Below are 19,926 nucleotides of genomic sequence, written 5' to 3' on the forward strand. Positions count from 1 at the left end.
CTCCTCATTTAGTTTTGTTTTTATTTGTAGTTTAGCTGCTTGACCCTCGAGGTCAGTTCACCAGGATCCTGGGAGTGATTGGCCGCATTTTGGTTTTCATCCCTTCACTTTCCTCTAGAGATATGAAAACTGCCTGTGCTTTTCTTCAGTTCTTCTTCTGAGGTCTCTCTTTTTTTCCCCAGCATCCAAGTTAATGGAAACCCTAGTAATGGGATGAAAATATTGCCAGTTATATTATGAAGCTGGAAGCCACATAAAAGCCCCAAACCCCCATATAACTAAGTTAAACCTGAAATTCCATTTCGGCGCTCAGCGTGGAAAATCATTTCTTTTCTGAGGCTTCCCGGGGGCTTCCTCTTAAAAAAAAAAACTATGCCAGGAATATCATGGCTTCAGAACAAGTGTTTTCCAAGCAGGGTTTGGTGCCTGGCTTGATTGACTTTTCCCAACCTGCATTACCCTCAAAAAACCCCAAATTCTTCTGATAGATCTTTATGCAGCAGTTTCCACGTGGCATTAACATTTTTGTTTCTGCATCATTACAGCAACTCACATATTTAAATATCCTGGTGTACACCGGGGTTGGGGAGATGGATGACCCTATAATGACTGTGATTCAACCTCCCTAAGACAGAGAAAACTATTAAGACTGAAATTCGGTGCCGGCCTGGAACCATGCTGCCAGGGTTAGAAGGTGACTCTCCAGTCTGCCAGCCTTCCCGTCCCCAGTAAATTTCCTCCCAGTGAAAAGAGGTTTCATTCTCAAACCCAGCTGACCGGAGACTTACAATTGCCTTGCAAAACCAGATCTGGAGCCCGTGTGGCCTAAATCCCCCTGAACTGATTACGTTGGTTGGAGTCTTTTAAGGTTTTCGCACTAACTTAATCGACTGCTGTGTGCAACCCCAGGAAAAGGAGTAAGAACCCATTCAAATCCTCCCTGTTAAATCAACCCTCCAGCAAATTACGGGCAGTGGCAGTGGAGGGGACTTCAGAGCAAGGAACACCAGCTAAGACCTCATTCAAAGTGTTTGCACCCCAATCTCTTGATGAAATGAGCCCTCTTGAGCTTTCCCATTGGGTAACCCAGTTAGGTTGGGCTGTAAAAACGCTCCCGGCAATTTTTATATGTTTTAGTTCAAAACAGTGTTTTGCAGCAGTCGGATCTGCTAGGTGTTCATAGGTGGCGGCCTTGTTGGACTCAGTCGATGCCATCGATTTCCTTTTAAATGCAAAGATTGCACAGTTCAGCTTTAATTGCGGATCTGGCTGCAAGGACCATCGCTTGGAAGCAGGCTGTTCTCTTTTTTTTCTCCTAATGAATCACCTTTTCCTGATGAACATTGGCCGGGCTGGGCCTCCCTTTGTTAGCACGTCCCCCTCCATGCCGGGCACAGAACGTGTGAGCCGGCCTGGGGACAAAATGTGCACAAGCCGCTGACGGAGGCGGGCTTCTCTGCGAGGCTGTCCTATCTAGGTTAGGTGTTTTATTATGTCTTAATAAAGCAGTTGAAGAGAAGGTTAAGCTGAAGTGCCCTGAATAATCATTTTAATTTTTTAAAAGGGCATGACCACGTTGGAGGTTGTTACATAAAACCAGCTGTCTTAAGGGAGGGGTGCTCCGGGGCCCTTCATGTGTCCCTCCCACTCAGGGTCTTTCTCGCAGTTTCTCAGTGCTCTGCTTTATTTGGGTCTCTTCGTTCCCTGACTTACACATTGATCTAAAGCCAGAACCAAGGGAGTTTAAATATCGGCTTTGAGACTCGTTAGCTGTGTGATCTTAGGCAAGTCTTCCTTCTGTATTCCTCATTTACGATAACTACCTGCTGGGGCTTTACCACAGTTAACTCAAATTGTGCGTGTAAAGGGCTGAGGGTGATGTCTGGCTAGTAGGGAGGACGTAATAGAGATTAGCTCTTATTACTACGAGGTGTCCTGGCAGCGGGGACAGGTGACTGGTGGAGGTTCCGTCCCCCAGTAACCATGCGTGGTGGTTCCTGCGTCTTGGGCACCATTGTACTGTTTTGCAGATAAGCATTCATTGAACCCTCATGGCAATCCCACAAGGGAGGTATAATACTTATGACAGCCCATTTTAGTTTTTTATTTTTATCTTTTAAAATGTATTTCTTTGAGATGGAGAGAAAGAGAAAGAGAAAATCCTAAGCAGATTCTGCGCTGAGTGTGATGCCCGACCCGGGGCCTGATCCCCCGACCCTGAGATCATGACTCTAGGCAAAATCAAGATCCTGAGGCTCATCTGACTGCACCAGCCAGATGCCCCATTATTAGCCCATTTTAGAGATGAGGGAACTGAGGCTCTGAGAGTAGAGACCTGCCCAAGCAGTCGCGCCTGCTTGAGATGGCCGACCGTGGTAGGTGGCATTGGGGGTGGCTGTGGCCCGGCGTCAGCTGTCAGCTAACCATGGTGCCCAGGACTGCAAGGCCTTGCTCCCTCCATCCCGTGTGTTTTGTTCATAAGGGAGCCCTCGAGGCCTGGGGCCCTTTGGAGTCCTAACATGGATGTCGTTCACTCACTGACCTGTGGAGGGTCGTCTGGATGTGACTGGTGGTCGAAGGCTTGTGCCCAGACATGAGGGACGCTGAGGGAAGGGTGGCCTTGATCGTCAATGGTCCCCCCACGGCCCTGTCCTGTGGCACGTATTTCTCTCCTGGTGCTTGTTAGGGTCCGTGATCAAAGGAACGAGACTGATATAAAGTGAAAATCAAACAGAGCTTTATTTCACGCCAAGCATCAAAAACCAAACTGACCGGTCAGGGCTGTCTCTTACGAAAAGACAGCGATGATGATTCCGACAAGGTCACTCCCAAGAAGGCCGCTCCGGATGAGGCCGCTCCCCGGACAGGGCCGCTCCCAAGAAGAGGCCACTCTGGAGGAAGCCGCTCCCAGGACGAGGCCGCTCCCAATGACGAAGAGGCGATGACGACCGCGACGATGACGAGGAGGACAACACCGATGACAGACTCTGCTCCCCGTGATGCCACTCTGACAAGGCTGCTCCGGCGAGGCCGCTCTGGAGGAAGCCTCTTTCCGGATGCTGCTGCTCCCGCAGGGCCGCTCGCCGAGGAGGCCGCTTCCCAGACGAAGCCGCTCCCTGGGATGACACAGCTCTGACGAGGCGGTGGCTCAGGGTTCCCGGCGGCGAGGTTGCTGCCATCTAGGCCGTTTCCCGCGGCGCCGCGGGGTGTTGGGGCACTGGCAGCTCCGGGCCGCAGGCGGCGGGACCGTTGGCGGCTCGGGGCTGCCTGCGGCGAACTGCTGGCGTCCGGACCGCCGGCGGCTCTTACAAGAGCTGTTACAGCTCTTCTTTTGCTCCCGCCGACTCTTCTCCTTCTGCCTCTTCTTCCTTCTTCTTCCTCTGACAGCTCTCCTCTCCTCTCTCCAGCCTGCAGACCAACCTTTATGGGGGTGGTTGAGCCCCGCCCCTACACAGGCGGCCAATTGAATCCCAATTCACCCAGTGGCTATAGCCACGCCCCACCGATTGGACGTCTCCGCCCGGCCTGCCCCGCCCCTACTTCCGGGGTCCACAAGCTAGTTCCTCCGGGAGGGGCAGGCCCTTACAGTGCTGTCTTCTCCTGGTTTTTTTTTTTTTTTTTTGCACCTGTGCCATTCTGTTTTCCCTCCTATGGAGTCTCACACTCAGAGAAGCGTCCAGACTATTTCCTCCCACTCCTTCCTTCCAAATCTGGTTAGGGAGTGTCTATTTTGTGCCATGCAGTTTTCTCAGTATTAAGGATGCAGCTCTGAACAAAACACTCACTCATTTGACTCTCCGACTACCTGGGAAGTTCAGGCTCTGTTCTGGGTACTGGGAGTCCGGCTCTCAGCACGGCAGGCGGCCTCGCTCAGAGCCTGTGTCTGTGAGGCTGCAGATGTTACCAGGGTAGGGGACAAAAAGTAGCACTTACTAGGAGTAGTGATCAGTGGGACAGTGAGAGGAGGACCGGTTAGGGGCCAGTGATGGGGAGGGGTGCTCCCTTTAGATGGCCTGGTCAGGGGAGGCGTCTCTAAAGGAAGGGCACATAGACAGAACTGTTGTGTGATTCTTTGTGTGATGTTCCAGGTGGAGGGAACCGCTAATACAAAAGTCCCAGGGTGTGAGCCGCGAGTACCTTGATTCTTTAGGAAATAGCACAGAAGCTGGTGTGGCTGGAGCTGAGCGCCTAAGGCCAGTGTGCCTGGAGCCACGGAGTTTGCAGCATGGAGGGATCTTGGGGTCATACCAGGTTACCATTAAGTGGGATCTCAGTGGTTGCCCTCCAAGCTAATTCAGGAAGGTCACTGATTGTGGCTGTCTGTTTCTGCACATCTCCACCAGCACTGGGTGTTGCTAGTATTACGCAGCAGTTTTCAAACTTTTAAAATAAAAAAAAAAATAATTGTTTTTTAAATTTCCAACTTGATAGATAAAAAAAAGGACACCTGCTGGCTGACTGCGATTGCTGTGATGTCATGTATATTTCTGTGTATCTGTTGGCCATTGGTGTTACCTTCAGTCCAGTTCTCTTGTGTCTGTCTGTCTTTCTGTCTGTCTTTACCCACAGGTGCCCGGAGATAGGCTAGTCAAGGCCTTTGACTCCCAGTACATTCTCACCCTCCCATCGCAGGGCCACACGTGGCCTGATTTCCTCCCTCCCTCCTGCCTTGTTCTCCTTCTCTCGTTTGTGTAACACAAGCCTCTCTAATCCCCGTGCCCTGCCAGGGTCTGTCCTCTTTCCTGCACACCAAGCAAGGCGAAGTGGCACTTGCTTTCTGCTGCACATTAGAATCACCGGGAACGCTTTTGAAAATTCAATGTCAATTTAATTCCGGTCTCTAGGGAGAGGGAGAGGGCATCATGGCTCGTTTGTTTGTTTGTTTATTAGTTGCTCGTTTGCTTCCTGTGTGCAGCCAAGGCTGAGGAGCACTGCATTCTGCCGGCCTGATGTCATCGAGGTTTGAAAGTGAATCTTGTCAGCTTCATAGAATTGGTCCTGCTTCCCTGACCCTCTCGTCAGGTGTGCATGCAGGCCCTGAAAGGCATTTGCCTGCTCTGCCAACAGGTATGTATCAGATCCAGAGAGTGGTAGGTCCAGGGGAAATGTCCACGCACAGGACAGGTCTCTTGCCTTTTTGCAGGTCTTACATTTTCGTAAAAAGAGGCAGAGAAAAATCAACCAGATGAAGAGATGTTCAAGTTCATTAGGGCCTTAGGATAATTCCCGAGAAGGAAATAGCGTGTTTTGCTGGAAGGTAGGTGGGGGGTGAGGGAAGTCAGAAGACGTGGTGAGGAAAGCCCTTTCTGGAAGGGTGATGTGCGGAAGCAGGAGGAACAGGTGCAGTGACCAGGAGGCAGGGCACGAGGGGCCGCTGGAGAACTGGAGTGACTGGAGGCTGGGCATGAGGGGCCGCTGGAGAACTGGAGTGACTGGAGGCTGGGCATGAGGAGGAGGTGATTGGGGTGACCTCTGGCCCGACCTCGCAGTGGCAGGGGAGAGATGGGTGCCCAGCCCGCACACCAGGCCAGGGCTCCTGCTCAGCAGAGATGCTGGTGGGACATGGCACACTCTGCTTGAGACCTGAGGAGGATGGGTTTCTGTAAAAGGTGAAAAGGGAGTGGGGTGAGAAGTTTGCTCTGATAAAGAAAATTTTAGGTAGAGGGCGTATTGTCTGCAGATGTACAGAGCTCGGGAGGACCTAGAAGACCCTAGGATAGGGGGAAAGTTTGGGGTGTTGAGGGTGCAGAAGTGACGGGGGTGTGAGGGCAGATGATGTCAGAAAGGAAGACTGGGCTCGGGCAGTACGGGCCATGCATAGAAATGGGGAGTCCGCTTTCATCCTGCAAGGCACCAGAAGACTTCAGTAAGGAAGGTCACCTTTGTTATTTGGGAAGGTAACTCGGGCAGCAAGGGTGGCTGAAAGAAAGTTAGGGTCTACCAGCTGTCAACAAACTTTCTCCATAAAGGGTCAGACAGTAAATACTTTAGACCAAAGACCATCTGGTCTCTGCTTTGACTGCTCGCTTCTGCCACTGTAGTACAAAAGTAGCCATAACCAATGATAAATGAATGGGTGTGCTGAATTCTAATAAAGCTTTATTTATAAAAATCACCAGGGGGTTGGATTTCATCAGTGCACTGCAGTTTGGCAGCCCTAGTATTCCAACAGAATATTTAAGCATGGCAATTAATTATTATAATTAGATTGGGTCTGAAATAAGTAAACATTTTGGTTTACAAAAGATTTGGAGCTATTCTTCTTTACTCTTACTAAAGATGCATTCATGAACTCAGTTTTGGAATCAACCACAACTTTGAATCAAATAACAATATCTGGCAGGGTTGGCTTTTGACAAAATCGCCAAGAATTGGAATAATTTCTCTCCCTTTTTCTCTCCTGATTGCTAGGTCTTAAGAATTCTCAAAATTCTCCCAGTTTAGGGTAGCTGAGTTACATGGAATGGTGGTCCCATGAGTTTCTATATGGGAGGGACTTAGGGGGAAGCTTGCCCCCAAAAGAACTTGAGGTCATTGTCCTGAAACCATATTCATATAGCAAATCTATCATTTTATTTATATTATAAACTTGAGGAGGGGCTGATGGAGAAGCCCCTGAAAGCCAACTTCCAACTGATAAAGGAGCATTAATGAGACAGCAGGTGTTCAGATGTTGAAGATACGAGAGTCCTGGGTCAGAGACAAAGGATAGGTTACTACTCACAGCTATGGTAATAGGCCAGAGTTTCCGCATTTGTGCTTGCTCTCCAAGTGCAACTTCCCACAGGATACCACAAAGAGGGCCAGGTGATGCCTGCACACGTAGTGGATTATGGGTTGGGTTACAAGAGAGAAATCTTATGTTTATAAATCTTTTATAATGGGCAGTTTCTGTGCATTGCCCTGGAAAGAGACATTAGCTTTCCTATTTCGAACAGGAAACTTGGCCATTGCTCTCTAAGGAGACACCACCCTTCTCTTCCAAGACTATTTGCTGTACACAATTCTTGAAAGAATAGCCGATTACAAAGGCAGTCACAAGTTTGAAGAAATGCAAGAGACTCATGGGGCATTGTCTCTCAACAGCAGACTTCATATTTTGCATTTTATTATTATTTGTTTTTAAGATTTTATTTGTTTTTTGTTTTGTTTTTTTGACAGGGAGAGCAGAAATGGGGAAGAGCAGAGGAAGAGGTAGAGGGAGCAGGAGAGGGAGAAGCAGACTTCCCACTGAGCAGGGAGCCTGATGTGGGCCTGGATCCCAGTCACTCTGGGATCATGACCTGAGCAGAAGGCAGATGCTTAACCAAGCGAGCCACCCAGCATCCCAAGTATTTGCATTTTAATTAGTATCAAAACAGACAGCTGGAAGAGCTGTCATGGTGCCATAATGGTGGAATTTTCAGCAGCCAGGAGCAAGTAGTAGTTCTTCTTTGAAGAACAAGATCATCCCTAGAGCCCTGGCATAAGCCCCACTTCATACTTCATGTTCACTTTGTCTGCTTTGACCTATAGCTGACTGTCCGGAGCCTCTGTCTGCTTTTTGGTGGTTAGAATTATTTTTATTGTGTTAAGGGCTGTTTTCACACATCCTAAGTTTGGAGAGAGACCTTTGTTGTAAACACACTTGATAAATGATCCCCAAACATGCCAAAGAGTTCCAACCAAGAATGAATCACTTTTGAAGAATGCTTCTGTAAAATTTTCCGGGAAAATAGCCTTTCTTTTCAGAGCTGGGTGTTAAGCCATTACAGAACTATCATGAGTTATTGGAACCTTTGACTGGGCATAAGGTAGTGGTGCTGTTCCTTGGTCACCATGACTTCTGTAGTTCCCGTGACTTGGGCTGTAGTGTTTTCTCTTCAGTCATTAACAAATCGTGATTTCTGGGTGAATAAAAAAGATAAAACTCAATGAAATCAGTTTTTTTTTTCTTTTGGACAGGTGAGATTTCTTCAAGTCAAGGGAATTCTCTCTTGAAATGTTAACAGATTCCTGTGTTGGAAGTAAGCTAGGTTTAGTATACTTGAAGGCACAGAATGAACTTCATTATTTTTGTATGTTTATTGTCTGTGCCAGGCATAGCTACATTCAAAGGTATACTGAAGGTGCTCAATAAATGGTTGATGCAGTAGATGAGTTCTTGTTTGGCAATGAACAAACATGCATTAAGTTCCCACCAGGCACAAGCTGCCAGAAGAATGGGGTTTGGGGACATCTTTTCTGATGTGAATTATTTGGAACTATTGATCAATCTAGTTAGGAGCTTAAATCTAGTGAGCCCTTCTTTTCTCTTTCCCAGGCATGTACCATGTGCTTTAATGACACGGCCTTGCAATCCTAAGAACCCTATGAAGGCAGTACTGATTCTTTACAGATGGGAAGAACAGAGCTTGGGGGTCAATTGCTGATGGTTGGGTTTAAACCACATTGGCCACCTCTAGAGTTATGCCGTTTCCCTCTCGAGCTCTTACTTTAGTGCTAAAGCATGATGTGTAAAGAAAGCACCCGCTGCTCTTTATCTCCTATGAAAATGGAACAATGGTTAAAGAAGTAAATGTCATCATGCGAGATCCCAGTGCTGTTCTGGGTTATTGGAATTGTCCCAGTTATGGTGGCTGAAGGCGCATACATCTGTCTTGAGAGTCCCATCTTAAAATATAGTATACTAGGAAAAAGTGTGAGATACAGTCAAAGCTAACAAATCAGGAGATGACTACACTGAAAAGACAGTTTTTTACTCACAATCCCTGGGAGGAGGGGGCCACATTGGGAAGCACTAAGGCTGGTCAGAGGCAGGAGAAAAAGGGGGAGAGCATGGCAAGAGGCTTTCTTGTGGTTTCTGAGAGAGAGAACAGGGAAGGCAGAGTAAACGGGTTAAGACCGGCTGGTTTGAATGGTCTCAGTGGGGTCTGGGGTATGCGGGTTTTTCCTGCTTGTCTGGCACCTGGCCCTGGGATGATGAGGGCAGGTGCATAGTGGCCTGGAGTATGAAAGCCTGATAAGCAAGCGGGTTAGAGACTCTAGGTTGGTTGGTTTGCGTTTGAAAAGCACTCCAGTGGGTAGTGGTAGTGAGGGAAACAGGAGGCCAGGGCAAGGTAGCTGGGGCATATTATGGAATTGTCCAGAACAAGGTATGTCTTTGCTCTATTTGCTTGAAGGGCAGATGGTAAAGCATAAAGTTTACTGAAGCTGGAGATGTGGTGAATACAAACCCTAAGAAGAGATGTGTGTATAGTTCAGGTGTGGGGTGGGGTGTTGAATGAGAAAATATAGAAGCACAGGATCCTGGACATGGCTCTTCTATTGCCTTCTCTGTAGGATTGTAGGCAAGTGCTTTTATTTTTGCCTTACCACGATTCCGTCTATTTGTGAAGTTGGGACATTTTACTAAATTGGTATTTCCCAGGATGTGAGGCATATTACCAGTGTTATATTAGGTGACTTCAGGCAATAAAGAGACGTGGCATCAAATAACATTAAATCACAGATTTACTTTTCAAATGCTTTCAGTCTCTCCAATTACCCCAGGAGAAAGTCCAATTTGGTGCTATTATACCACAACTGCTCTTTTAACTCTCGCTTCTTTCATTTCAGCAAAAAATGGATCTCAGGCTTACACACTTTGATAGGCATTCCAACTGGTCCTTGGTTGCAAACAACAGAAGCCACTTACGAAAATAAATTGGGTAGCTTCCAGAAGATGAGAGCCCAAGGCCAGAAAATGCTAATTACCGGCAGGATGAATAGATGTGTTCATCCAAGACATAGCTCAGATATAAGGAAATCCATCTCATCAGAAGAGACATCCCCAAACCCAGTGTATTCATTTGTGAGGCCTGCTGTAAATTTGGGAGCTTAAAAAAACAGAAATTTATTCCGTTATTTTTGTGGATGCTAGAAGTCTGAAATCAAGGTGCCAATAGGGTCATGTTCCCTCCAAAGCCTCCAAGGGAGAACTCTTTCTTGCCTTGGCCAGCTTCTCATGGCTTCTGACATTCCTTAGCTTGTCAACTCGTCACTCCGGTCTCTGCTCCCACCTTCCCATTGTCTTCTCCTCTTTAGTCTGTTTCTTCTCTCTTCTTAGAAGGGCACCCATCATTGGATTTAGTGCTCATCCCAAATCCGGGATTTTATCTTGGGATCCTTAACGAATTACAACTGCAAGGTCATATTCCCACGTAACAAAACAGTCTGAGGTTCTGAGTGGACATTATTTTTTTGGGGTGGGGGAGGTGGGGGACACTTTTCAACTCACTCTATCTGCAACCAAAGGGAGTCTAAGAAATCTGAGAAATTAAGTAAGAGAATGTCATGAAAACAGTCTACATGGGCATGTGGATATTTGCAATGTACATGTTGCCCTTGTTTGGGTCTCTCTGTGAATTCATCATGATTATCCCTTTATCCTTGATTTTTTCCTTTTTAACTTCAAAGTCATGAACCAGAGTGTCCGACTGGCCAAGTCCAAGTCACTTGACAGATGATGTGAAGAGCTCTCTGTAGGCTTCTTCAGCACCCATTGTGGGAGTCAGGACCCTGCAGTTTGGATTTCCCCACAAAGGAAGAACTTTCAGAGGCCGCATTTGCAAGAAAAATGAAAAATGTCTATCACAAAAGCTAGCAGGCAGCTAAATTCATGTCTTTCTCCTCATTAGCTCTATTTTTACAATTGTATTCTATTTAAAACAATGATAATATTTTTTCATTTCCAGTAGTACTGCTTTGTAAATTAAATTAATTTATTTAGTACTGCTTTGTAAATACATAAGATACATACATACAAACACAAGCCAGATGCAGAAGCATTGTACAGATAGGAAGCAAATGTCCCAAATCCAGAACTTGAGGATTTCCTATACATTTCCCGACCCTGTGAATCTTTGCTCTCAGAGCTATCTATTTAGAAAGATCTGGGTGTCATGAGCCTTGGGGGCTTTATATATCTGTAATTCCGGGATCATGAAGAACTGGGAACAGACAATTCGCAGGCTTCAGAAGGCTTCAGCAAGGCACTACAGTGTCTGTGTGTTTTAGGCGAGTTTTTCAGCCCGTGCCAGGCACTCTATTTGGACCTGGCTCCTACATCTCCAATAACATACTGGACATTTTCACCTGTATATCCTGCTGTTACCTCAAATTTAGCAGGTGGCAAAACAAATTCATCATCGTGCTCCCCAAACCCGTATCTCCTCCTGACTTCCCTGATAAACGCTCAGCCTGCCAAGCCTGCAACCTTGGAGAATTTCTGCCTCACTCAACTCCATCATCTCCAAAATGCATCCAGTCACTGTGTCTTTTTGAACACCATTCCCCCCCTGCCCCCCGGAAGGCATCCCGTATCTTCCCTCTCCTTCCCACAATTACCATCATATTCTGGGCTTTCACCTGTTCTTGTCTGGTCCTCCAGCTGGGGTCTCCAACCCTCCCTTCACACTACTCCAGTGGGCATCTTCAGTTTGGTTACACCTGGCTCTTGTCTCTTCATAATCCATAGTGCCAAGAGGTGGCTGGAAGGAAACTCAGCCCCTTCTGTAATTTCCCACACTCCCACCAGCCTAAATAAGCTGAGTTACCGCAGCGTGCTTGCCACGCAGACACGGATTATGTCCGTTCCTCTTGTACACCCTTCCAAACAAATTGTCATTCTCCCAGTTTCCCTGTATGGAAATTTTGGAGCCAGCCTTGCCCCTTAGCATCTTTCGAGCATCTTTCGACCAAACGCAGAGCTTTCTCCCTCAATCCAAATTTTCTCCCCTCCCTTCATTTGGAATGCCCCTCAGTTTCTTGATCTATATTCTTATCGATTGCATGAAGGTCTAGTATGAAAAGAACATTAGCCATGGACTTAGAATAGATAGAGAACATGTGAACTTTGCTCTCTCCCCTCATTCATTCCTGGAGTTATTTTAAAGATAGAAAAATTTGAGTGGCCGAACATGTGCATTGCTGTTTTGTTTATTTTTTCCCCATTCCTTCTAAGTTAATTTGCATGAGGATACATAGGCAAGACCTTGAACCTTGGACCGGTCACAGCCCTAGGTAACTAAGGTGAGGAAGGTGGGGAACATGCATCTGCCTCCAGCTCGTTGGATTCCTGAGTCTCAGTGTAGTGCATGAGCTGTCTTGCAACATCCTGAATTGTCACTGCTCATGGAAAGATGCCAACGATCTGAAAATGACTAGAGCTAACAAGGACAAGGTGGGAGAGGAGAACCCTTCAGAGAAAGGGCATGGATGATAGTAGTCTGTGTCTCAGCCAAGGGTTTCCTTCTCAGTTTTCAGCCTCAAGAAAATCCTACAAGTGAGGCAGGGACTGGGTTGGGAAAGGCGGGGACAGGGAGGCATGGAGTTGAGCGTTTGAGAACCAGAGGGATCTTGGGCAGTGTCTCGTTCCAGTTCTGAGTTGACTTGGGAAATTGCCAGAACTTAGTTGTGGGAGATACTGGAGAGAGTAAAAAGTCTTGCTCCTTGGCAGGCCAATGGCCTCTTTGTTTTTCACATCCCCCGGGGCCATCCGGCTATAGCTCTAGGTGGTTTTGAGCAGTTGCCACTAATTCTGACTCGTCTTAGGTTGGTATGAATTCAGCCTCCTCTATAAAACTGTTCCCAGAGCTCATTATTTCTCACTTCTCCAACTTTTGTGACTTTACCCCTTTTATTCGTAAATATCCTGTTTGTTTCACCGCTCCACCCCTGGAAGTTTAGCTGGCCGACTCCACCTGGCTGGATGCACCATGTAATACTTCAATGGACTCTTCACGCACCTACTGGCTGATGTTGTTAGTTTCACCTTTCCGCCATGTAGAGTCCGTCTCTTCAACAGAATACAGCATGCTTTAGGGCAGAGCGCAGACACTCCGTTCTGCGCCTTGTATAGTCTCCCTCCCCATCAGAGTGTTGAACACATAGCACAGAGCCCCATACATGTGTTTCTGAGTCATTTATTCCACAAATGATTATTTGCATCTCAACTATATGTCAGGCCCTGAGGTTGGCAGTGGGTCTACAGCCATACGTAAGTTAGAGAAGATTCCTGCTAATGAGTAAATCAACACAGGGATGGTGTAAATAAAGCTGAGGACTGGTACCATGAAGGAAGCAAAATGGTTGTTCCAACAGGTGGGGCCAAATGTAGAGGGGTGGTGGTAGAAGGCTCCACCTGGGGGTCATTATTTAAGGGCGAAAAGGAGCAGGGATGTAAAAATACAGGGGAAAGGAAATGTGGTAGGAAAGTGACTATTTTCTAGAACACGATAGATGAAAGTGTGCTGACATCAGGGAATGGGGCATATGTTAAGGTCTGGGCTTTACACAGGCTCTAGTCCTGCTCGCTCTAGGGAGGAGCTGGGGTTTTATTCTGGGTTTCGTGGAAAGCCTCTGAAGGGATTAAGAGCAGAGGACTGATACTGTTCATTTTGTTTTATTTTGTTTTGTTTTGAATTTGAAGATCTACTTGGCTCTATTCAATGATTCATGAACTGGGCAGCATCCCGTCTAGAGGTGTGGCCATAGACCAGGTGAGAGGCAATGGTGGTTATCTCTGGCTGGTGATAGTCATTTAGGAGAAGGGAAGCAGGTGGATCTGAGAGACACTTTGGAGGTCAAGCCCGCAGGGCCTGTGAATATGGCCAAGAGATTAGGGGACCCCGTGAAGCCTGAGAGGAATCTCACATTGCTACCTTTTGGATGTTGGGGTCACCTACTAAGATAGGGGAGACCAGGAGAGATGTAGGAGAGAAAAATCACCATTTTCATTTTGGACATGCTAAGTTTGAGATGTACATGAGTCATCAAAGTAAATATGTCAAAGAAGCTGTGGGCATCTGAACCTAAGACTCAAAAAAGGGGATCTGGACCAAAAAAAGACACTTACGTAGCCAAAAGCCAGTAGAAACGGGCCAAGTCAGCCAAGGGGAGAGAAGAGACCATCGTGTGGGCTTGACACCACTTCTGCAAACTGGTCCACGGGCGTCAGGGTTCTAGAAGCGGGGTTTATGAGAGTAGACACCCATGTACTGCATAGCAGGGATACTTGGCTGAGCAGCTGAGAGCGTGTTGCTTGGCGGGGAGCCGAGGAAACGTGCACTTGTCCACATGGGCTGAGTCCAGCAGAGTTGTATTTTGGATACAGCGCTCCAAAAAGGATATTTCCTCCATTGATGTCACACTTCAAGGACTTCATGCAGATTATGGATTTATACTGAGTTAAGGTATTAGAGGAAGAACAACAGAACTCATCAGTGTCATTGTGAATTTTTTTTTTTTTTTGAGAGAGAAAAGAAAGTTGATGATAATTTCCCAACAATATGCAACGATTGTGCCAAACCTGTTTTTGATGTGGTGAGATCATTCAACTGAGTGATGATATTTTGAGGAAAGATAATTGCACTGTGTATATGGAGCACAGGCAGTTAGAAGCAATAATAATAACAATAATAATAATAATAAAAGTTTTAATAAAAAATAAAATTCAGTCCATCAGCTTGTTTCTCACCCTTTTATTTTCTATCCCAGGAAGTGGGTGGATGTGTCTTTTTCCTATTTATTCTTGTTTATTTCAGCATTGTGTAGATCAAGCAGGTTACTTTTAGCTAGAAGCAATCCGAGGTTACTTTCAACTGCCTCAGTGTTTCCTTCTTGTTAATTTTTAATTGCATCAGTAATTCATGATCACATTTTCATTGTTAAAAATGGAAACACAGTATATGTGACTAGTTTCTTTTCTGACTCTTGCACGCAATTCAGTACTTGTCCCATAGGTTTTGTGTGTGCCCTTGCAAACCTCTCTTTACATGCATTTCCACGTATAGTCTTTGGAAGAAGACATGTATCCTTTGGAAATATATATTGTTTTATTCTTTTACCCATCTAATTGTCACTTTTTTTTCTTGCTCAGAAATAAATCTTCTAGATCTTGCTGTGTTGGGGCTTTTGGCATTGCATATCATTTTGTTTCATTGCTAGGCAGAGTTCTAGACATCGCCACGTCTATCTACGGGCCGATCTTTAGATGGCTTTTGCTTTTTGCTAATACAAACAGACCACCTGGAATGTTCTTGACATGCTTCTAGTGCACCACATGAGTCTTCTTGGAAGAACTTCCCCATTGATTTTTTTCCTCTGAGGAGTTTGATTTGCGCCCAGAGATATCAACTTAACAAGCATTTGCCAGACTCTTTCGTTGTCCCAGGCTTGGTGTGAGATGTGCTCTATCACGTCTGTATCATCATCACATTTAAACCTTCAGTCACTAGTGAGGTGGGGCTTGTTGTCCTGGTTCTGATCAGGATGAAGGATGAGAGATTCCAAAAGGTTCATAGTTGTCTCTGGGGAAATGGTGAGCAAAGAGCCAGGCACATGATTGAGGCATGGCATGAGATGTTGTCGTGTCACTGATCTGTAGCTTTGGCTTGCCCATCCAGAAAGTGGAGCTCCAGATGTCACCTTGGGCAGAGGGTGTGTGTCCTGTGGGTTCTTATACAGACCTGACGACATGAATGAGCTTTGCAAGGTAAGAAATGAAATGTGTAAAGCTTTACAGTGTGATGGCATGAATGAATAAGGTACTTCCCTCGAGGGGATTAAATTCTGGATTAGTGATGGCCAGGCACACTGCCAGGAGGACAGGATGGCCTCCAGATTTCCAGGCATCGGGCCAGAGGCTGATATTTGTTTCTTTTTACCTCCCCTCCTCAACTCCTCCCCCAAATTACTACTATTTTAAACACCTCTGGGCCTTTTTATTAGTTCAAAGAGGTGATATAAATGAAGAACATTTACTTCATTTTGAACCATATCAGAAACTAGGAAATGGATCCCCTTTCCATGGACCTCTGGTAATTTGGAAAATAAATATGGCTTTCAAATTGAGCTGAAAATTGGAGCTTTCAATAATAAGAAATAGGTTTATGTGACTTCAGTGTGGCACCAACTAGGTTAGAGTTTTACTTAAAAAAAAAATGGGGCTCAGTTGGTTAAGCCTCTGTTGATTTCAGCTCAGGTCATCATCTCAGGGCTGTGAGATTGAGCCCCGTGTTGGGATCCATGCTGGGCATACAGCCTGCTTGAGATGCTCTTTCTTGCCCTCTCCTTCTGCCCCTCCCCCCCGCCCACTCATTCATTCTCTCTCTCTTCAAAATAAAAAAAAGACAAAAAACTTAAAGTACCTGAACTCTTCAGGTGCAAGTTCCAAAATGCTTACCTCAAAGATTGTGCTTTCATGAGCACAGAAGGTAGTTTACTGGTTTATGAAACAAAAAGTCTCAGTATATGCCAGCTTCAGGCATGGTTGGATCCAGGAACTCCATGTCATAGGAACCAGTCTTCCTCCCTTCAGGGTTTTGGTCTGTGTTCCTCTGGTTGGCCTTCTTAATTGGGTTTACCTCTTGTGGTGGTGTTGTGACTGCTGTTCTGATCTGATGTCCAGTTCTTTTAGTAATTTAAGCTGAATATCCCTCTTTCATTGAAAAGTAAAATAAAGTAACTTGAGTTGGGCCTTCTTTGGCCTGATTGGTCTGGGTTAGGTACATCACCCTTAAAGGTGCACCCTTAAACTGATTAACTATGACCAAGGTGAGGTCACATGTTTGTCTTTGAAGCTGGGATGGGGACTCAGTACCCATTGAAATCACTTGGACTGAGAGGAGAAGAAAAACCAATTTTGTAAGACAAAATCAGGGAAGTCGACAGGGTGTGGGTTTGCAAAACTCTGGGATGCCTCATAGAAATGAAGTATCACATTTCGGTCACGTAGTAATTCTGAAGTAGTACTGATAGTCTCTGGTTAAATGTAGATGAGGATGCTTGGAGTGGTTAACTCACTTGTTCAAGGCCACCCAGTTGGTAATTCGAAAAACTGAATATTGAGTCTGGACTTGACTCTAGTCTTAACTATTTCATTCTGTCTGTCCCTGCTCTAGTGTTCCCACCCTACCCTCCTTCTTCAACCTTTCCCCCAGCACAGAGGGTGATCCGTGCTAACAACAGCTGCTCCAAGACTCATCAAATCACATTAGCATTGTTCGTGCCTGGTTTCCCTGAATGTCACAGTCAGCGGTAGAGGAAAGGCTGGGCAGCTCACAGTCATATTAAGGGAAATCTTTACTAAACCAATCCATGGAGTCTGCAAAACCATTGGTCTTTCCAACTTCCCATCAAGTGGCCTGTGCTCAAGGGTAAAGCAAGGGGTTATAAATCACAGGAAAGGTTCCCCTTGACACAGTTCAGCAGCTGGAATATGAACAGAGTGTTGTTTACTTTGTTTAACACCACAATTAGTGAAAATCAAAATGTCTGCAGATGCACTCACTGTAGTAAATTATTAGGCAATTAACCTTAATGCTCCCTGCTCTGAATCACCAACTCACTTTTGCTCTGGAGCCCTCGAGAATATTTCTCAGGCATCATAATATATGATTGCACCACAGCTTAACACGAAGTGCAGGGAAGTTGGAATTCAGTGGAAGGAATTGAGGGTGGAGGAGATTCCGAGGGCGGGAGGGGATGTGCTTTGTGTGCAGTTGGAGGAAAAATACAGACTTGCAACACAAAGACAGCAGAAGGAGGGGTGCTCTTTTGCAGTAATCCCAAACTCATTCTTTCTTTCCACCAGCAAGTTTCAGCCCTTATCACGTCATGCTTGGCCTAGTTTAATAGAGGACTTCCAAATGGTCTCTTTCTGTCTCTCCTCTCCAATCTGTTGTACCGGGTTAATCTTCCAGAAGCATGGGATTTATAACACTGCCTGATTCATAAGCCTTTCGTGGCTCCACCTTGCTCATAGACAACATCCAAATACCTTAGTGTAAGTTTTTTTATTCGTCCTCAATCTAGCTTTCAAATCATCTCTTCTACTCTGGCTCCCCACGAGGCCTCTGAGCATCTGACCTCTCTCCTGCCTTTGCCTGTGCTTCTTCCTGGGCCTGGGATGGTGTGAAACGGTCATGGGTAAGGGCAAAGACTCTGGGGTGAGAATGCCCGGATTGGAAGGCCTGCTTTCCCAATTACTGATCCTGTCAACTGGTGATCAGTTTCCTCATCGATGAAGCGGGAGCCCGAAGAGAAATGACCCCAGGAGGCTGCCATCAAGATTAAGTGGGATAATGCATGGAAATAAATATCTAGAAAATCACTCAGGGCTTTTTATATTTTAGCAAACCACAGTTGCTCACGTGTCGGTTTCGCCGTGTGTGTCAGGCTGTTAGAACCACACCAACCTCTCCCTCCGCCCTGGATTAATGACTTCCAGGAGCTTTGCAGGGTTGGGTGCTGGGATCCTGAGGGTAGGTGCAGAGAGATGGGGTAGGCAGACAAGGAGGGGGTTGGGAGCTGGCATGAGTCCCTGGGATGGGAATGAGAGACACCCGACAGGGCAAGAGACTTGGGAAAAATGAGTGAGCAGGAGGAAAAGATTGCAGGGGCTCTGGGAAAGCTGAGCACAGAGATGGGCTTTCTGTGGGACAGCTCTGTCTTTACCTACTGATAGCAAGGCTGCTGAGGAAGCTGAACCAGCTACAGGCCTGTGTGCCCACCTCCCATTCCCTGCTTTTTAAAAAGTGATTTTCAAGGCACCTGGGTGGCTCAGTCAGTTAAGCATCCCACTGTTGATCTCAGCTCAGGTCTTGGTCTCAGAGTTGTGAGTCTAAGCTCCATGTTGGGCTCCATGGAGCCTACTTTTTTTTTTCTTTTAAGTGATTTTAATTGCCTAAGAAAGACCTATGTTCTTTTTATAACAGAACATTACATATAAGGCTAAAGTCTCCTTTGACCCACTCTCCCCCTCCTTAGAGGTAACCATTGTCAAGAGTACGCTTCTAAACTTTATCTGTGTACATATACATACACATATAAATTATATAGAACTCAATTTTATAAACTAAACTAAATTATATAGAACTAAATTTGTTTATCCTGCCTTTTGTGTTGTCCTGGAACTTATTTTTCCCCACTCAATAACAGACCTAGAAAAAGTAGTGATATATATGTATATGTGAGTTATTTCTTCTCTGTGGTCTAGCATTATGCAGACCTATTCTGTATCTCCCATTTCTTTAAATAGCTACACATTCTATTCCACGAGCAATGCCCAGTTTCTTCAGCCACTGCTTTACCAGTGGGCATTAAAGTTGATCCACGTTCTTTCTGCGTCTTAGCTCTGAAGCCAAACCATCACTTTGGTTCCTACTACATTTATTCATTGGTTGGGTGCGTATTTCTTTGAACACCTGTTACGTGCCAGGCACTTTGACAGCATGTGGGGGTGTACCACCAGCCCGCGCTCACCGACTCTATGGTCTCATGGGCAACGGATTCAGGGAGCCAGCGTGTTCTCCGGAGAGACATAGTGGTGTTTCCCCTTACTCTGTGTGGGCTGTGAAGCCAGTCATCATAAATGGCAAAAGAAAAATCATGTAGTATCAGAATCATCATCCTTGAAAATTTCTTGAGTTTTTGTCAAGTGCAGTGTTCAAGGGTTTCATATGCAGCCAGTCCGCTATGATAAAGGAGGAGGGAGATGTTGCAGGAGGATTTGAGCCCATGATGTTCCCTTTCTTAATACATCAGGGGCCGAAGAGACTTGTTTTCTCAAGATGTTTGGTGAAGGAGTCAGGGCTTCCATGAGCCAATGATTTGTGACGTCAGTAATTTACACTTCAAGAGAAAACCAAAATGGGGAAATGTCAGGACAAGGGAGGAGAGTGTAATCCCCAAACAAGAGTTGTCGGGGCACCTGGGGGCTCAGTCGGTTAAGCCTCTCCCTTCGGCTCAGGTCATGATCCTAGGGTCCTGGGATTGAGCCCTGCATTGGGCTCCCTGCTTGGTGGGAGGCCTGCTTCTCCCTCTCCCACTCCCCCTGCTTCTATCCCATCTCTCTCCATCTCTCTCTCTCTCTGTGTCAAATAAATAAAATCTTGAAAAAAAAAA

This window comes from Enhydra lutris, unplaced genomic scaffold (genome assembly GCF_002288905.1).
Source record: "Enhydra lutris kenyoni isolate GAN:26980312 unplaced genomic scaffold, ASM228890v2 scaffoldscaffold6, whole genome shotgun sequence".
Lineage (NCBI taxonomy): Eukaryota > Metazoa > Chordata > Mammalia > Carnivora > Mustelidae > Enhydra > Enhydra lutris.